This window comes from Microcaecilia unicolor, chromosome 5 (genome assembly GCF_901765095.1).
Source record: "Microcaecilia unicolor chromosome 5, aMicUni1.1, whole genome shotgun sequence".
Taxonomy (NCBI): Eukaryota; Metazoa; Chordata; class Amphibia; order Gymnophiona; family Siphonopidae; genus Microcaecilia; species Microcaecilia unicolor.
In genome coordinates this window covers 348,364,674-348,382,175 of record NC_044035.1, presented here as the reverse complement: position 1 = coordinate 348,382,175, position 17,502 = coordinate 348,364,674, and positions in this window count along the sequence as shown.

Sequence of the window (17,502 nt, the reverse complement as noted above, 5' to 3'; positions counted from 1 at the left end):
ATTGAGGAGTTTTCTATTTTGCAGCCTTTTCAATATGGCTGTAGGCCATATCACAGCACTGAAACTCTGCCTTTGGCTGTAACGACTAAGACTTGGCATATCCTCAGTAAGGGAAGAAGGGCTGTGCTTTTGCAATTTGATTTATCAGCAGCCTTCGACATGGTGGACCACGATATACTGCTGGCCTTACTGATGGGACTAGGGGTAGAGGGAACTGTGTTACAATCTTCAAGTTCATTCATATACGTTGAAGGTACAGGGTAAAATTTTGCAATTTTTGGCTTTCTAAATGTTGTGTTCCCAAAAGATCTCCACTGCCTGCGGTAATTTTTAACATTTTTATGAGCACTCTTAGTTCTATGACATTGGATAAAGCTGAGCATCTATTTTCATATGCGGACGATATATTTATTCTTAGGAAATGAATGCAGATATATGTGGAAGTCTTTCTAATATTACCTCTTGTATTTCCAAGATTCAGTTATGGGCTGATAGAATACGGTTGAAGTTTAACTGTTCTAAGACTAGGTTTCTATGGTTTAGCATTTTGCAATCGCTTACGTCTCTTATGAGAGGAGTACAACAGGCTTGTTCCTGGTCATTACAAAAAAACATTTTCAGAGGAGAGGAGACCCAAGAGGGTTCTGCTACAGTATTTTTCTCAGAGTGCACGTTTTACATCACACTATCCGAGGTTACAAAGACCCCTGAGGCAGGCCTTTTGGCTGAAACACGGCCGTGTCGGGTCACTTTTTTATGTGAATAAACAATTTTTTTGGTATCCTCATTCATTCTCCTCACTTTTTTGTCTCATATCTCACGGTTTCGTGAGGGTTTTTACCTCCTTTTTGTTGTGTCTTGGAACACAAATTACCTCTTTCCCATCTTCTGTTTTACTTGAGGGAAATATTTCACTCCCTTTTGAAGGAAACCCGAAGACTCTTATGTGTCATTCTAGATTCCTTTCTCACTTTCAATCTACAAGTAAATAATATAGTACAAAAGTGCATCTTCAAATTAAGGCAATTGAGATCTATATAGGCACTTTTTGAACAGTATCATTTTGCAATTTTGACTCAGTATATAATGGTGTCATATTTGGACTACTGAAACTATTGTATGCTGGCATTTAATTGGGCCTGCAAAGAAGATTGCAGTATGTCCACAACACGGCTGCCCATATGATCTTTAGGAAATGTAGATTTGATCATGTTATCTCCCCTTCTGAGAGAACTACATTGGCTCCCATTAAATAGAACAATAGAGTTAAAAATGTCATGCTTTCTGATGAAAACCTTTTGAGAGGTTACTCCTGAAGACTTTATGACTATTGTATCTTTTCCTAAGGGTAAGCTTCTGGGAAGATGGTCAAGAATCTTTTTTTTTTGTTGTTACATTTGTACCCTGCACTTTCCCACTCATGGCAGGCTCAATGCGGCTTACATGGGGCAATGGAGGGTTAAGTAACTTGCCCAGAGTCACAAGGAGCTGCCTGTGCCTGAAGTGGGAATTGAACGCAGTTCCTCAGGACCAAAGTCCACCACCCTAACCACTAGGCCACTCCTCCACTGTTGCTACTATTTGAGATTCTACATGGAATGTTGCTATTCCACTAGCAACATTCCATGTAGAAGTCGGCCCTTGCAGATCACCAATGTGGCCGTGCAGGCTTCTGCTTCTGTGAGTCTGACGTCCTGCACATACGTGCAGGACGTCAGACTCACAGAAACAGAAGCCTGCGCAGCCTTCTACATGGAATGTTGCTAGTGGAATAGCAACATTCCATGTAGAATCTCCAATAGTAGCAACATTCCATGTAGAATCTCCAATAGTATCTATTTTATTTTTGTTACATTTGTATCCCGCGCTTTCCCACTCATGGTAGGCTCAATGCGGCTTACATGGGGCAATGGAGGGTTAAGTGACTTGCCCAGAGTCACAAGGAGCAGCCTGTGCCTGAAGTGGGAATCGAACTCAGTTCCTCGGGATATTTATCCAGTTAACTGATCCACTTAAAGGCTGAATATTGGCACGTAACCAGATAAGGGAGGACTCCACTCCTGGACCAACCACAAAATACGCTAACCGGGTATATTTATTTATTTATTTGTTACATTTGTATCCCACATTTTCCCACCTATTTGTAGGCTCAATGTGGCTTACATAGTACCGGAGAGGCCTTTGCAGGCTCCGGTGTGAACAAATACAGGGTGATGTTGTGGTAAGATAACGTTCAAGTGGCACAGCCACACTAGGGAATCGTACAACGGAAGAGTTGTGTTATGTCCATTACGTGCTTTAGTTTGGTTGTGTTGCAGAGATTAGGCACTTAAATTGGATGGGTAGGGTATGCCTTTTTAAACAGGTTGGTTTTTAGTGATTTCCGGAAGTTTAGGGTCTTATAGCCAATGTAATTATGTTTAAACAAACAAGAGATCAAAAAATAAAAAATATTTATTTTTATTATTTTGACTTATGAAAACCACTTGTCCCTGAAACATGCTCAAAAACAGAATAATCCATTTATACAAAAGAGATGAGGTGAAGATGTGATTCCATGTCCCCAGTGAAAGGAGAGTTTAATTTTACTTCCAATCTTTATAACACCAGACTTCCCAAGGCAGATTACAACAGTTAAGATGAACCCGTCAGTAAGCAGGATGTCCTCACTGAAATTTGGCCATGTATTACTGTATTGTATAGAACAGTAACGAAAAATGGGCACAAAATACAGCCTTTATTAGTTCTGTTTCCACCAGCTACAATAATTTTTGAAGCTGTTTTAGTAATATTCAGTTTTGATTTCATGATATTTATATCTACATATGGGACACTTTCAAATAATTTAAAAAGCTGTCAAAGAAGTTTAAAAAAATAAATCTTTTGTCCTCCACCTTTTAAGGCACCGCCTATCTAACTGGAACTCTTTTGACTTTTTACAGCTGGACCAAGCATGGGCAGTCCATTATTTCTAATAATCTTTTACTATTGCTTTCTAGGGTTGCCAGGTGGAAAATTTTTTTCCCACCCAAACGAGCCCAAAACCAGCCCAAAACCCGCCCAAAGTCAAACCCCACCCCTGACACCCCCACCCCTGCCGTCATCGGCCCCGCCTCTTCCGTCACCGCCCCCGCTTCCCTGTCATCGGCCCCGCCCAGAACGTCACTAACCCCGCCCAAAACGTCACTAACCCCGCCCAAAACGCCACTAGCCCCGCCCCCGCGGCCCGAAAAACCGCAAGAAAAACCGCAAAAGACCCCAAAACAAGCCCAAAAAACCGCAACCCGCCGCGGGCAAAAATTTCCCGCGGCGGGTTGCGGAAAACCGCCCAATTGGCGGGAAAACCGCCCACCTGGCAACACTGTCTATAGTGTTTGCTATTGTTTTGGGTGCACTTGTGACTCCGCCTACTTCCAGAAAGCTACGCCTACTGGCTTCAACCCATCCAATGGGCTAGATAGCCTCGCACCGTCTCCTGTTCTCAATCTAACCTCCTTGGATAGTGCTGTTAGTCCCAGCTATAATCCTGTTTCAGTTCCTGGACAGGAAGGTTCCATTCCGATCTAAGGGGGTGGGAGGGGGATTCCACTGGCAAATCATGTTAGTGGCAGCTTAAGGGATTACTGTAAAGAACCGGATGAATCCTTCCAAACGCTCTATTGATTCAATTATTATGGGACCCAAATATGTTAGAAAAATGAACGCATGAATTAAAGTAAATTACCCTGAAATTTGGCTGCCATTTCTGAACTGGCTGGAGATTCAAATGCAGGAAGCTGGGTGTGATTCACATTTTCTTGGACATGAAGGTTCAGACTACAACATAGCAATTAGCTTTGTTTTGCTTTCTTTCTAAGTTTTCTTCATGTTTGAACAACCCCTCCTGACATCCCAGCCCTTCTCTTACTGCTTCCCAGCTTCCCGTTTCTCCCCTTCCACCTCCTCTCCTATCCCATTTCCACAACCTCTCGCCCCAGCTTCCACAGTCCCCTGTCGCTTTGTCTGCTCTCTCAATCCTGTACTAGCCCCTATGGATCCTTCATACCTTAGTCCCACCCTTCCCTCCAGAAACTCTACCCTTATTCTCTTCCTATTAAGGCTCTTTCATTTTCATATCCACAGAGCTGCCAAGTTACTCATTCCAGGAGGGAGACTCTTTGACTGGTCCTGGATTTCTGCCTACCTCATCCTGGTGCATTATGGGACCTGCAGCACTGATTTCAGTGGCTAGAATCATGGACTACAATACTACATTGCTTTGGGATGTAAGTTTAAAAACCAAGACTGGCCAACAAGTCTCCCTCCTGGAATGGGTAACTTGGCAGCTCTGCATCCACTCATTTCTGATATTGGTCCCCTTTCCTTTATTTCCTCCTTGCAGACATTCTTTCCCCTTCTCATCCCCTGTGAAAACCCAACTTCTTGTGGGGGTCTGTAAAATGTATTTAGGAAACCAGTACTAAGGGGTTAATAATTAAAGCAATTTAAATAGGCATAAATGCCAGTCCTGCCCATTTAAATCGCTTGTTCCTGCCTAGCTGCCAATATTTAACAGAAGCCATGTTGGAAGTGGGCAGGTGAGGGTTGGTACAGGGTTTGGAGACAAGGAAAAGCCAGAGGTTGTGTGGGTGCTGGAAATAAAAGTTCTAGCAAAGCTATCAGGTGCCTATGTTGAAGGTCAACACAAATTTGCATAACTTCCAGGTCCCAACCTGCAGAATAAATGGTCCTTCCCTCACTCAAACCTACCCCAGAAAGCTCTGAAAGCCCCTTCCACCTCCTCGACACAATCTCAGCCCCCTCACCTCCCAGCACAATCAGAGCTCCTCTCCCACCCCTCTGACACAATCATTGACCCTCTCCCCTTTCCTTCCCTCCCAGTTAGAACAGGCCTCCTTGGCTTACCTTAGTTCCTGGTGGTCCAGTGGGGAAATGGGGGCAGGAGCAAACCCCACCTGCTCCTACTCCTAGTGGCTACCATGACCTCTAGTGATGTTTTTAAGTCTTAGCAGAAGAAGAATAAAATCAGAAGAGACTGGGGGATTTCAGGATGAGATTTGACTTGTTTTGTTTTTTGAGTATATACTTTATTTAAATAAGTCATTCATGAAGTATTCTTACCAAGACATTGTTCAGTTGAATAGTTTGGACAGAGGTTTTCCAGTATCAAATACTTTAATTAACTTTTTCTGTATTAAATAATCATTCAAAACTCTCTTTCCTGTTTTCTACTTTTCTTCTCTATAGACATTCAATTCCTCTTCACACTTGATCTCTTCCTCCTTCCAAACACTATTCCCCCTGCTACTATTTGGGTTTCTGCCAGGTACTTGTGACCTGGATTGGCCACTGTTAGAAACAGGATACTGGACTAGATGGACCATTGGTCTGATCCAGTATGTTCTTATGTTCTATCTCACCCTCTCTCTAGATTCTCTTCACTTTTCTCAAACCCCTTTCTTCCAGATACACTTTACCCTTATTTAATTCCTCTTTTCCCCTCTAAAGATGTCCTTTCTTTTTAATAATCTCTTCTTCTCATACCCTCTCCCCCAACAAATACTGTCTCCTACTCTCACCCTGATTTGTCCATGCCAAGTTGTTTTTCTCCTGCCCTCAGTTCTTCATCTTCCCCATTCTCCCAGGATGATCAGACCACTACACTCGACCCCCCTCCCCATTGACCATACCCTACTTGCTGGTAACAGGAGATTTATTTACTCTGAGGCTATCTCCTGCTACTATGAGACCAAATCTTGCAACTCTTATTGTGAGCACCTCCTGAGTTCTCCACCTGCTCCAATTCCTCTGTTTGCCAGCTCCTTTGTACATCGGGAGAACAGTCTCCAGCATATAGGCAGAAAAGGGAGAAAGTGGACTTTCAAACCAGACACTGATTTGTGAGGAGAACCCTGGAGCATTGCCAGTCACTCAGACTTTATTCCTGCAGTAAGACCTCCATGAGCGCTAGCGATCCTGCTGCCATTACTGCTGACATCTGTTTAATTCGAACTGAGCCGGTGGTGATTAGATAACACCACTGGCAGGTGCTTCAATAGCGAGACCACCGCTGGGATCACACTAATACTTTTCATTGAGGGACTTGCTCTACCTCAGCTTACCCATTCCTGCGGTAAGCTCTCCCTGAGCTCCAGCGATCATTTTGCCATTACTGCTGATATCTGTTTACTTTTGAACTGAGCCAGCAGTGATTGGATAACATCACCTGCAGCCGCTTTAGTAGCGAGACAACCGCTGGGGTGTCATGTTTCAGGCATCATGCCAAAGGGGCTCACCTCTTTGTGCGTGTCATCGGGCGTGGTCTTGGGCAATGACTTTATACTTAATTTTAACCTTATCTTAAGCCTCAGGTAATGTTAATCTTACATAATGTTTCTAATGTCTAATCTAGCCAACTGTTTGTCTATACTGCTTCTAATTCCTTGGCTGTTTGGCTACCAAACTGTCTCTTTAGAAGACAATTATAACATACCATTATACCTTACAAGCAACTGTTAAAGCTTGGGGTCCTTCTACTAAGCTGTGTAGGCACCTACGTGCACTCAATGCATGCCAGTTTGGAACTATCGCCTGGCTATTACGGGCGGTAATTTCATTTTTTACGCATGTCCACTACATGCGCCGGAAAATATATTTTATTTTCCAGTGCATGGCACTAACTGGGCGGTAATTGGCATTTTGGGCCAGAAAAAAAAGGCATTTTTTACAGGCACGCTGAAAAATGGATCTGCTTCCTCTCATTTACCACACAGGAATCGCTAGCGCGGCTTTGCAAACGAAGCCCTTAATTTGCGGTCATATTTTCCACCTTTACCTAATTCCCCTGTATCTTTCTCATGCTCAATTTTTCTAAAAATGAGCATGTGTGCCAGCAAGGGAAGGCAGGGCAGGCAGCATGGCAGCAACTATCACCCCAGGAAAGCTTCTGCAGGCAGGGCTTTAGGACCCCTGGTAACCCAGGTATGTGGGGTTACTGTGGGGGTCGAGAGTGGCAGGGAAGTGGGGTAAACTGCGCTCCCCACTTTGGGCTCATGCCCCCTCCCAGCAGCATTTTCAATAGGATAACCTAAGCTACCCTTACGTACAACAACATTCTTATCTACGTGCCCTGCTAAGGTTAGCTAGGCATTATTTATTTATTACATTTGTACCCCACGCTTTCCCACTCAAAGCAGGTTCAATGCGGCTTACATAGTAATTGGGATTACAAAGTATTGGTGGAGAGAAATAAGTTGAGTATTATCGGAGTAATAAAAGAAATAGGAATGTAGAAATGCAGGGATGAGGGGAGTAGGAGAAGTAGGAGCAAGGGTACGTGAGCAGTTGGAGGGTAGATGAGGTGGAGGGGGATGGGCAAGAGTGAAGGGAGTAGGAGAGGTGTGAGTAAGGGTTGAGAAAACCATAGCACAGTAAGTACCTCCACTCAGGATTTAAAAGAAGCTGCTGCAGAAAATATGCAAGATTTTTATTGCTTTCTCGAGATTCAGCTCTGAAAAACGACTGTATGTTTCCAGCTCGACCAGAAGCTTAGCCGGCGGTGGGAGGCAGGGCTGGTGGTTGGGAGGTGGGGATAGTGCTGGGCAGACTTATACGGTCTGTGCCAGAGCCGGTGGTGGGAGGCGGGGCTAGTGGTTGGGAGGTGGGGATAGTGCTGGGCAGACTTATACAGTCTGTGCCAGAGCCGGTGGTGGGAGGCGGGGCTGGTGGTTGGGAGGTGGGGATAGTGCTGGGCAGACTTATACAGTCTGTGCCAGAGCCGGTGGTGGGAGGCGGGGCTGGTGGTTGGGAGGTGGGGATAGTGCTGGGCAGACTTATACAGTCTGTGCCAGAGCCGGTGGTGGGAGGCGGGGCTGGTGGTTGGGAGGTGGGGATAGTGCTGGGCAGACTTATACGGTCTGTGCCCTGAAAAAGACAGGTACAAATCAAGGTAAGGTATACACAAAAAATGGCACATGTGAGTTTATCTTGTTGGGCAGACTGGGTGGACCGTGCAGGTCCTTTTCTGCCGTCATCTACTATCCTATATAATAAAACGCACCTCCAACATTCTGAAGCTGACTGTGTGGACATAAGCCTTGAGGCATTCGTGCTTCTGTATCCATCTCCTGAAATGATTACGTCTCCCACTTCCTGGTGCGTCAGCAGCGACAGTGCCCAATCACAACATAGCAGCGCGAGCCAACTCCGTCGCGTACCTGTGCTGACGGGGGACCCCAACCCCCGACAGCCGAAGTTCTCTTCTCGGCTGCCGTGGCGTTGCTTGCTGAATGATCTGATCAAGTTTCTGTGCCTGCGTCTGACATAAGACACACGCACAGAAACTTGATCAGACCATTCAGCAAGCAACGCCGGCGCAGACGAGAAGAGGACTTCGGGGGTTGGGGTCCTCCATCAGCACAGGTATGTGACGGCGGCGGGGGAGGGTTTTCGGCGGAAAGGGGAGGTCGAGAGGATCGTGGCAGGGGGGGTCCAGGCGTCAGTAACGTGGAGGCGGGGGTGTTGAAATTGGAGGGAGGGGGAGTCTGGAACTCAGTGGAAGGGGCGTGAGGGGGCCTTGAACTGGAAGGGAGGGAGGGGGGTCTGGAACTAGGGAGGGAGGGAGGCGTGGGTCTCGGAGGGGACAGAGCGAGAGAGCGAGGGAGGGTGGGGGATTACCTTGCTAGCGCCCGTTTCATTGCCTACCGAAACGGGCCTTTTTTTACTAGTGTTACTATGTGGTTGGCTTGCCAGCCGCTGGGTTGAATGAGACTGTATGTACTCATGACACATTCTGATGTGTGAGCCAGAATTTGCTGCCATTCCTCTGTCATTTTGCAGGGTGGACCCGGTTCATCTGTTTATTTCCTCCACTAGAGCTACGAGTTATTGGCAGTGGTTTATGGCGGATGACAGCCATCAGTAGCGCTGCCAGGAATTTATCAAGTAATTAAAAGAAAATTCTGCGCAACCTCACCCATTACAACCTACACCTACTGTCATCTCCTAACAAATATGAAGTACTTGACAGGATCTTTCCTCTTAAAATACTTTCATTAAATACGATACTATTGTACAAGTATTTGTTATGAACTGAAACGGAAAAGAAAGAGGAAACAGAGATTAGGAACATGCAGCTCAATGCAGGACAACTGTATTGCCTTCCCTCCATCCTTCCGTGCCATAATCCTGACTATTTATAGCATGCAAAGATCTTTCCTTGTCTTCTTTTCAATTAACGTGGTTGCCTTGCTAGTCCACTTGGATATCTAGAAATTGAAGTGAACAAACAAGGATAGATGACATCCTTTTATTGGACTAAGGGCCTCTTTGATGAAGCCGCGTTAGCGATTTGAGCTGGAAAGAGCAGGAGGCTGTGGTAACTTTACCTTGCTCAGGTGGAAGGGTTAATGGCTGGTGGGATTTGGTTAGGGGAAAAAGAAGGGAGAAGTATTGAGGTCAGGGAGGGTGAAGAAGGGGAAAAGTTAGTGTTGGGGAGAAGGAAAGGGAAGGTAAGGAGATTCAGAGATGCCAAGGGCGGCCTACCCCAGTGCTGGAGATTTACCACCACAATGCTGTAGACTGAAGGCCAAATGAGTGAGATTTTTCTCGCGGACCCCAACCATGTATAAACTAGTTCTGGTAGATGCACATTCCAAAAACTGACATATTCCAATCAATAAATAGAACATAAAATTCTTTTTTTCTACCTTTGTTGTCTGGTCATACGTAAACCATGCTGAATATTGACCTCTACATTTTGGGGGCACTTATTTTGCCTCTAGACATTCATGACTGGTCCCTTACAGTATATATGATTTACTTCCAACATTGGTTGGGTTACAAATAGTGAAAAGGAGATGGAAGAAAAGCCTGCCTTTTTGTGGTTACAGTCAAAGTGGCTTACATATTATATACAGGTACTTATTTTGTACCTGGAGCAATGGAAGGTCAAGTGACTTGCATATAGTCACAAGGAGCTACAGTGGTAATTGAACCTGGTTCTCAGGCCAGTGCACTAACCATTAGGCCAGGGGGTGGGCCTGGGCCCAAGATGGGTGGGCAGAAGAACTCCGCCCTGTCCCACAAGTGATTTGGTCTCTTCCTCTCTCGGGGCATAATCGAACGTTGCCGCCGGCGATCTATTTTGACGGCAGCGTAACAGCTGGCCGGAACCGTATTATCGAAAAAGATGGCCAGCCATCTTTTTTTTTTTTCGATAATACAGTTTGGCCCGGCCAAATGCCAGAGTTCGCCGGGTTTGAGATCGCCGGTTTTGTTTTTCAGCGATAATGGAAAAAAATGCCGGCCATCTCAAACCCGGCGAAATCTAAGGCATTTAGTCATGGGAGGAGCCAGCATTTGTAGTGCACTGGACCCCCTGACATGCCAGGACACCAACCGGGCACCCTAGGGGGCACTTTTAAAAATTAAAAAATATATATACAAATACCTCCCAGGTGCATAGCTCCCTTACCTTGGGTGCTGAGCCCCCCAAATCCCCCCAAAACCCACTCCCCACAACTCTACACCACTACCATAGCCCTTATGGGTGAAGGGGGTACCTACATGTGGGTAGAGTGGGTTTGGGGGGGGGGGTTGGAGGGCTCAACACTTACCACCACAAGTGTAACAGGTGGGGGGGGGGGGGATGGGCCTCGGTCCGCCTGCCTGAAGTCCACTGCAACCAACAAAAACTGTTCCAGGGACCTGCATACTGCTGTCAGGGAGCTGGATATGATATTTGAGGCTGGCAAAAAAGGTTTTTATTTTTATTTTTTTAGTGTGGGAGGGGGTTGGTGACCACTGGGGGAGTATGGGGAGGGCATCCCCCATTCCCTCCAGTGGTCATCTGGTCAGTTGGGGCACCTTTTTGTGGCTTGGTCATGAAAATAAAAGGACCAAGTAAACCCGGCGAAATACTGCTTAACGCCGCTTTTTTTTCCATTATCCGCGAAAGCCGGCCATCTGGTAGCCATGCCCATGCCCGCCCATGTCCCATCTTCGCTACGCCGCCAACACGCCCCCTTTAACTTTCGCTGGCGCTGCGACGGGAAAGCGGCGATGGTGTCAAAAAAGCCGCTTTCGATTATACCGATTTCGCCGCTTTTCAGAGATCGCCGGCCATCTCCTGATTTATGTTGGAAGATCGCCGGCGATCACTTTCAAAAATAAGCCTGATTGATAACTTCTCCCTTAGTCAAAGAAAAGAGAAATGTTTCTAGAAATCAAAATTACTGCTATATGTAATAAAAGTGAGCCAAGTATAAGGTGATCAAGCCATTATGACATCGCTGATGAGGTTGACTCTGGTGGAACGAGGCATTATGACATCACAATATCAGCTCTGGTTATCAAAGACTGAAACTCTTTGCACTAACGGGGTAAGTTATCAACTTGGGCTACTGTTAAGATGTGTTATTTTACCACTAACTCATGCTATTTTAGCACAGGCCCCATTTTATGTAGTGAGACCTATTTACTAATAACTGGTGTTAACAGTAAAATAAACCATCTTAATGGTAGCCACCCATTAATTAAAGAAAAAAAGAAATGTCTCTAAAAGTCCAAATCACTGGTATATGGAAAAGGAAAGTGAGCCAAGCACTGCATAATGAAGCCATTGTGACATCACTGATGAGGTTGGCTCTTAAGCATTGATGGAATGAGGCATTATGACATCACAATATCAGCTCTGGTTACCAGAGACCAACTCTTCACACTATGGTGGGGGGGGGGGGGGGGGGGGGAGTTACCAATGTGGGCTTTTAAAGTGGGTTATTTTGCCACTAACATGCTATTTTAGCAAAGGCCCCATTTTATGCAGTGAGACCTAGTAACTAATAACTGGGGTTAAAAGTAAAATAACACATCTTAACAGTAGCCCACATTAATAATTTCCCCTCTTACCCCCTAATTCTGTGCTCTACAAGGGAGGTGCCAATTAGGCACCTAACTTTAGGTACTCAATCAGAAGTTAGGTGCTCAAATGGGGGTAAATGACAGGTGCCTTAGATGCTATTCTATAAGTGAGCAAATTGCAGAGCATGGGGTCGATATTTAGCCAGCAGCGATCAGCGTTTTGCTGACCATTGCTGGCATTATACCCGAAAATCAATGTCAGGCAGAGACGGACTGACCATTTGAGCAACCGGGCAGTGCCCAGGGGCCCAGAGGCTCTAGAGTACCCAGAGGCTCTGCCCAGATGCCTGGTGTTAAGCTGGTGATCTAGTGCCCTTAGTGGGGGGGGGGGGGGGATATGTTCTTTCCTGCCTTGCCCACTGGGCTGCTGCTATTCCCCCCCACCGCCCGGCATCACTGCATTTTAAAAATGGCGGCTGAGACTCCCTGCAGAAGTCTCGTGAGACTGTCGAGACCCGCAAGACTACTGTGGGAAGTCTCGGCTGCACCGGCAGGTGGGGGGAATAGTGGCAGCACAGCAGGCAAGAAAGAAGATACCCCCTGCAGAGGCCATCAGGACCCCTCAGGTAGGACCAGGGCAGTGGGGTCGTCGGCTGCGGCAGCAGGGGCAGTAGGGGCGGCAGGAGGGGTGTCGAGCAGCAGCCGGGTGGGGGGGGGGGACCAGACCACCCTCAGTCTGCCTCAGATGTCAGGTCCAGACTTCAGCATTGAATTTCTGTATATATGAAGCCAGACAAATTGTAGCCAGTTAAGGGGCCCTTTTACTAAGCTGCGGTAAAAGGGGGCCTGCGCTAGCATCAGAACGTGTTTTTGACGAACGCTGAGGCCCCCTTTTACTGCAGTGGGTAAAAGGCTGTCCATTTTTTACAAAAAGAAATGGCCACGTGGTAAGTGAACCGCTTACCACACATCAATTTCAGTGTGGGGGGGGGGGGGGGGTCCTTGCTGCCACCCATTCAGATGGTGCTAGGGGCTCCCATGTTATCCCGGCGGTACGCACTACCCGATTACCGCCAGTTAAGTTCTGGCACTACAAAAATAAACAAAATTCCTGTAGAGTCGGAAATGGTACACGCTGAGATTGGGAACTTCCGCTGGGGGGCTCCTGCGGCAGTTCCAGATTGGCACGCAGCATGTGCCAACCCTTTAGTAAAAGGGCCCTTAAGTGAGATCTTTGGTATTTAACCATCTATAAAGAACCGCCTTTTACGCGATCCTATTTATGCAGTTAACTTTAACCAGTTAAGTTTCCAATATCGCACTTAACCTGTTAAGTGCCAACTCAACTGCCAAAATTCCCCCAAATTAGCCGGTTTTGGCTTGGGCACTACCCAGGCACTTTCAGCCGCATTATTCAGTTAAGTGCCACTGAAAACGCCCGGTTAGCCCCAGACAGGTGACTTTAAACAGCCAGGAGCCTCTCCTGGCCATTTTAATTATTTTGAATATCAAGGCTCAACCTTATAGAATACTGTAAGTTGCTCACCAAAGTGCCAACATTTAAATGGGCCTTTTACATGGTATGTGCGTTCTTCCTAAAAGTTGGTACCCCAGTGCCAACTCAGGCAGTATTCTATAGCAGAATCTGTGTGCTCAGATGCTCTTATAGAATACTAGTAAAAAAGGCCCATTTCTGACACAAATGAAACGGGCGCTAGCAAGGTTTTCCTCGGAGTGTGTATGTTTTGGAGAATGTATGTGAGAGTGACTGTGTGAGAGTCAGAGTGAAAGTGTGAGTGTGTGTGTGTGTGTGTGTGAGAGAGAGAGTGAGTCTGGGTGTGAGTGTGTTTGTGAGAGAGTGTGTGTATGAGAATGAGAGTGTGTGCAAGTGTGTATGTGAGACACAGTGTGAGAGAGAGTGTGTGTGTGTGTGCGAGAGAGAGAGAGTGTGTGTGAGACACAGATTCTCTGTGAGAGTGAGTGTATGAGACCAAGTGAGTGTGTGAGTGACTGTGTGGCACATAGAGAGTGAATGTGATACAGTGTGAGACAGAGTGTGTGAGAGTGAGAGTCAGAAAGACATTGTATATGAGAGAGAGAGTGTGAGCCTTGCCCTCCCAATCCATGCCCATCTGTCCCCTGCCCCCTCCATTCATCCTTTTCCAGCAATTCCCCTCTCTCCCTGAGCCCTGCCCTCCCAATCCATGCCCATCCATGCTCCTCTCTCACCTGCCCCCTCCATTCATCCCTATCCAGCAATTCCCCTCTCTCCCTGAGCCCTGCCCTGCAATCCATATCCATCCATGCCCATCTGTCCCCTCCATTCATCCCTATCCAGCAATTCCCCTCTCTCCCTGAGCCCTGCCCTCCCAATCCATGCCCATCCATGCTCCTCTGTCACCTGCCCCCTCCATTCATCCCTATCCAGCAATTCCCCTCTCTCCCTGAGCCCTGCCCTGCAATCCATATCCATCCATGCCCATCTGTCCCCTCCACTGATCCCTATCCAGCAATTCCCCTATCTCCCTGAGCCCTGCCATCCCAATCCATGCCCATCCATGCTCCTCTGTCCCCTGCCCCCTCCATTCATCCTTTTCCAGCAATTCCCCTCTCTCCCTTCCATGACCCCCCCTCGCATCCATGCTCCTCTCTCTCCCATGTCCCAGCCTGGCCCGCCCTCTTCTCCCCCCCCTTCGCATCCATGCCCCCCCTTTCGCATCCATGCTGTCGTTTCTCCCCTGCCCTCCCGCTCCCATTGTTCAACTTTACTGCCCACCCTCTTCTCTCCCCCCAACATCCCTTTTTTTTTTCTTTTTAAATTTACCTCGGTGGCGGTTCTGGCAGCGCAGCGTCAGGGAAGGAGGCGGCGCTCCCGACGTCTAGCCTTCCCTTTGCTGTGTTCCGCCTTCTTCTGACGTCATCCTTGACGTCAGAAGAAGGCGGAACACAGCGAAGGGAAGGCTAGAGACGTCGGGAGCGCCGCCTCCTTCCCTGATGCTGCGCTTTGTTTTTTTTTTTTCCGCCCTCGATGTCATGACGTTTGACGCGAGGGCGGGGCAGAGACGGCTGGCTGGCTTCACACCATGAATCCACGAACCCTACAGGGAGTGTTTGAGTGACTTCAGAACGTTGTCTTCAGAACGTTCACGGTGCGTTTTATTATATTAGATTATCTTAGTTCACAGATTTTGGCCACATAGGGCCTGGTACTCAAAACCATTTAAGCGGCCAGGAGAGGCTGCTGGCGATTTAAATTGCCTGGTTGAGGCTATTTACCAACATTCAGTGGCATTTAACCAGACAGTTCCTCTGCATATTGTTGCTAAATGGCCAACCCCTAAGCAGCTAGGTAAGGGGTAGGCCGGGGCAGAAATTGGGTGAAGCATTGCCCTAGCTGGTTAGTGGCGATATTCAAACCACTAACCGGCTAAGTAAGCGAATAATGTTATGGCAGAAAAAAGGCTGTCCTTACTTGATGTGCCAAATTTAACTGAGCCCCAGCCCCTCCCCCCCCCCCCCCAACTCACCTCAACTCACCTCCATAGGCTTCCTGGGCCCTACCTGGAGAAGTCCTTGGTGGTCTAGGGGGGAATTGGGCAGGAGCAATTGCCCAGCCCGGCACTGCCTCCTCTTCAAAGGTCAGCAGCCTCACGGTACTACAGGTGGATTGGAATGGGGAAGGCCCACCAGACCTGTGTTTTATTTTTTAAAATTTTGCATTATTTATGCGGGCCTGGTTGACATTCAGCTGGGGCCTGTATATCTGTCTTATGTGGGCCTTGACTGAATACTGACCAGGACCCACATGAACTCTGATGGCTACCATAGAGACAATTAGGCCTAGATATTCAATGCTGGTGGTTGGACATGGCCTGTCACCAATTATCCGGGGCTAACTTAGCCTTTGACGGTCAGAATTAAAAAAAAAAAACATTGACCACTGTCAGTTAAGTGTCGACCCAATCATTTTTAGCATCCTTTATAGAATTTCCCCTTTAGTGCATTATCCATGTAGGGAGTGCCATTGAGTATTGTAAGCTCTTTGGGCAGGGACTGTCTTTTTTCTATGTTTGTGCAGCGCTGCGTACGCCTTGTAGCGCTATAGAAATGCTAAATAGTAGTAGTAGTAGTCTCTTGTAACCAGAGCTAATATTGTGATGTCATAATGCCTCAGGCCACCAATAAGAGCCAACCTCATCAGTGATGTCACAATGGCTTGATTGTCCTATACTTGGCTCACTTTTATTACATAGCTCTTTGAACAGGGACTGTCTTTCTTCTATGTTTGTGCAGCGCTGCGTACGCCTTGTAGCGCTATAGAAATGCTAAATAGTAGTAGTAGTATCCACATATAACTTGCAATGTCAACGCTAGATGTTTCACATTCTGCCCGTTTTTTGTACGGGCTGATCGGATGTTTAACTTACATATTTAGTAGCTAAATGTTGTGAAGTATTGCCATTCCCAAAGTGTCCCAAATCTCACCCCATTTTTAGATGAATAACTTTGGCAGTATAACAATTTATACACACAAAATTATCCATTTGAATGACATGGATTTTTTTTTAAATTAACCCATGTGGTTGGCTCTGCTTTTGTATATCAGGTCCAACAATTACATAAGCTACCCTGCCACCCACCCTGGCCCCTTCTCTCTCATGGCCTGCATCTCTGACATAACTTCCTGTTTCTTCAGAGGCTTGCAGCAGTAGAGAGAAAGGACCGGGGCCGGCGGCAGGGCAACGTATGGGAACCGCTGTCGTGCTGACTTTTGGGAAAGCAAGTAAAAAAGGTAAATTCAGGGAAGAAGGTTGGGGAAGGAAGGGGGAGACAGTGGCCGGGAAGGAGGGGGTGGAGCTAGGACAGAAGCTCATCCCCTCGCTTCAGGAGGCAGACCGTCTTGGGCTACCCCTGTGTGCATAATTCACGCTTACTACTACTACTACTTATCATCTCTAAAGCGCTACTAGTCGTACACAGCGCTGTACACTTTAACATAAAGAGACAGTCCCTGCTCGACAGAGCTTACAATCTAATCAGGACAGACAAACAGGACAACAAAAGATAAGGGAATATTAAAGTGAGGATGATAAAATAAGGGTTCTGAACAAGTGATTAAGGGTTAGGAGTTAAAAGCAGCATCATAAAGGTGGGCTTTTAGCTTAGATTTGAAGACGGCCAGAGATGGAGCTTGACGTACCAGCTCAGGAAGTCTAGCACACATCATCCCAGTGCCTGCTTTAGGTGAGCTGTAGAGACTTTTCCCCTGTGTCCATATTTCCTTCATTTTCTCCCTAGCAGCCATGAAAACTCTCTTTCTCCCCTATAGCTTAATATACCTAAATTGGCAGTGTTCATGTTTTCTGTTCATGGATTTTTCTCTAAGAAGTCTTTGAAACCAAACACTCCCTCTTTATCCCGTACCACTTCCTCCCTTGGAACTGTTCATTCTGGGCTGAGAAGTCCCATTAGGGTTTTAACTTTCATTAAAGACAAAAAAAAAAAAAGCAGATAAAAATGTCTGGAGGTTTGAACACAGTCCAAATAATCAGCTTCAAGTCTATGCAAAAAAATATCACGGAGCAGAAGCAAGAGAGCGAATGTACAGTGGAAAGAGCTGCCTGTACTCGGAGACCTGATGTG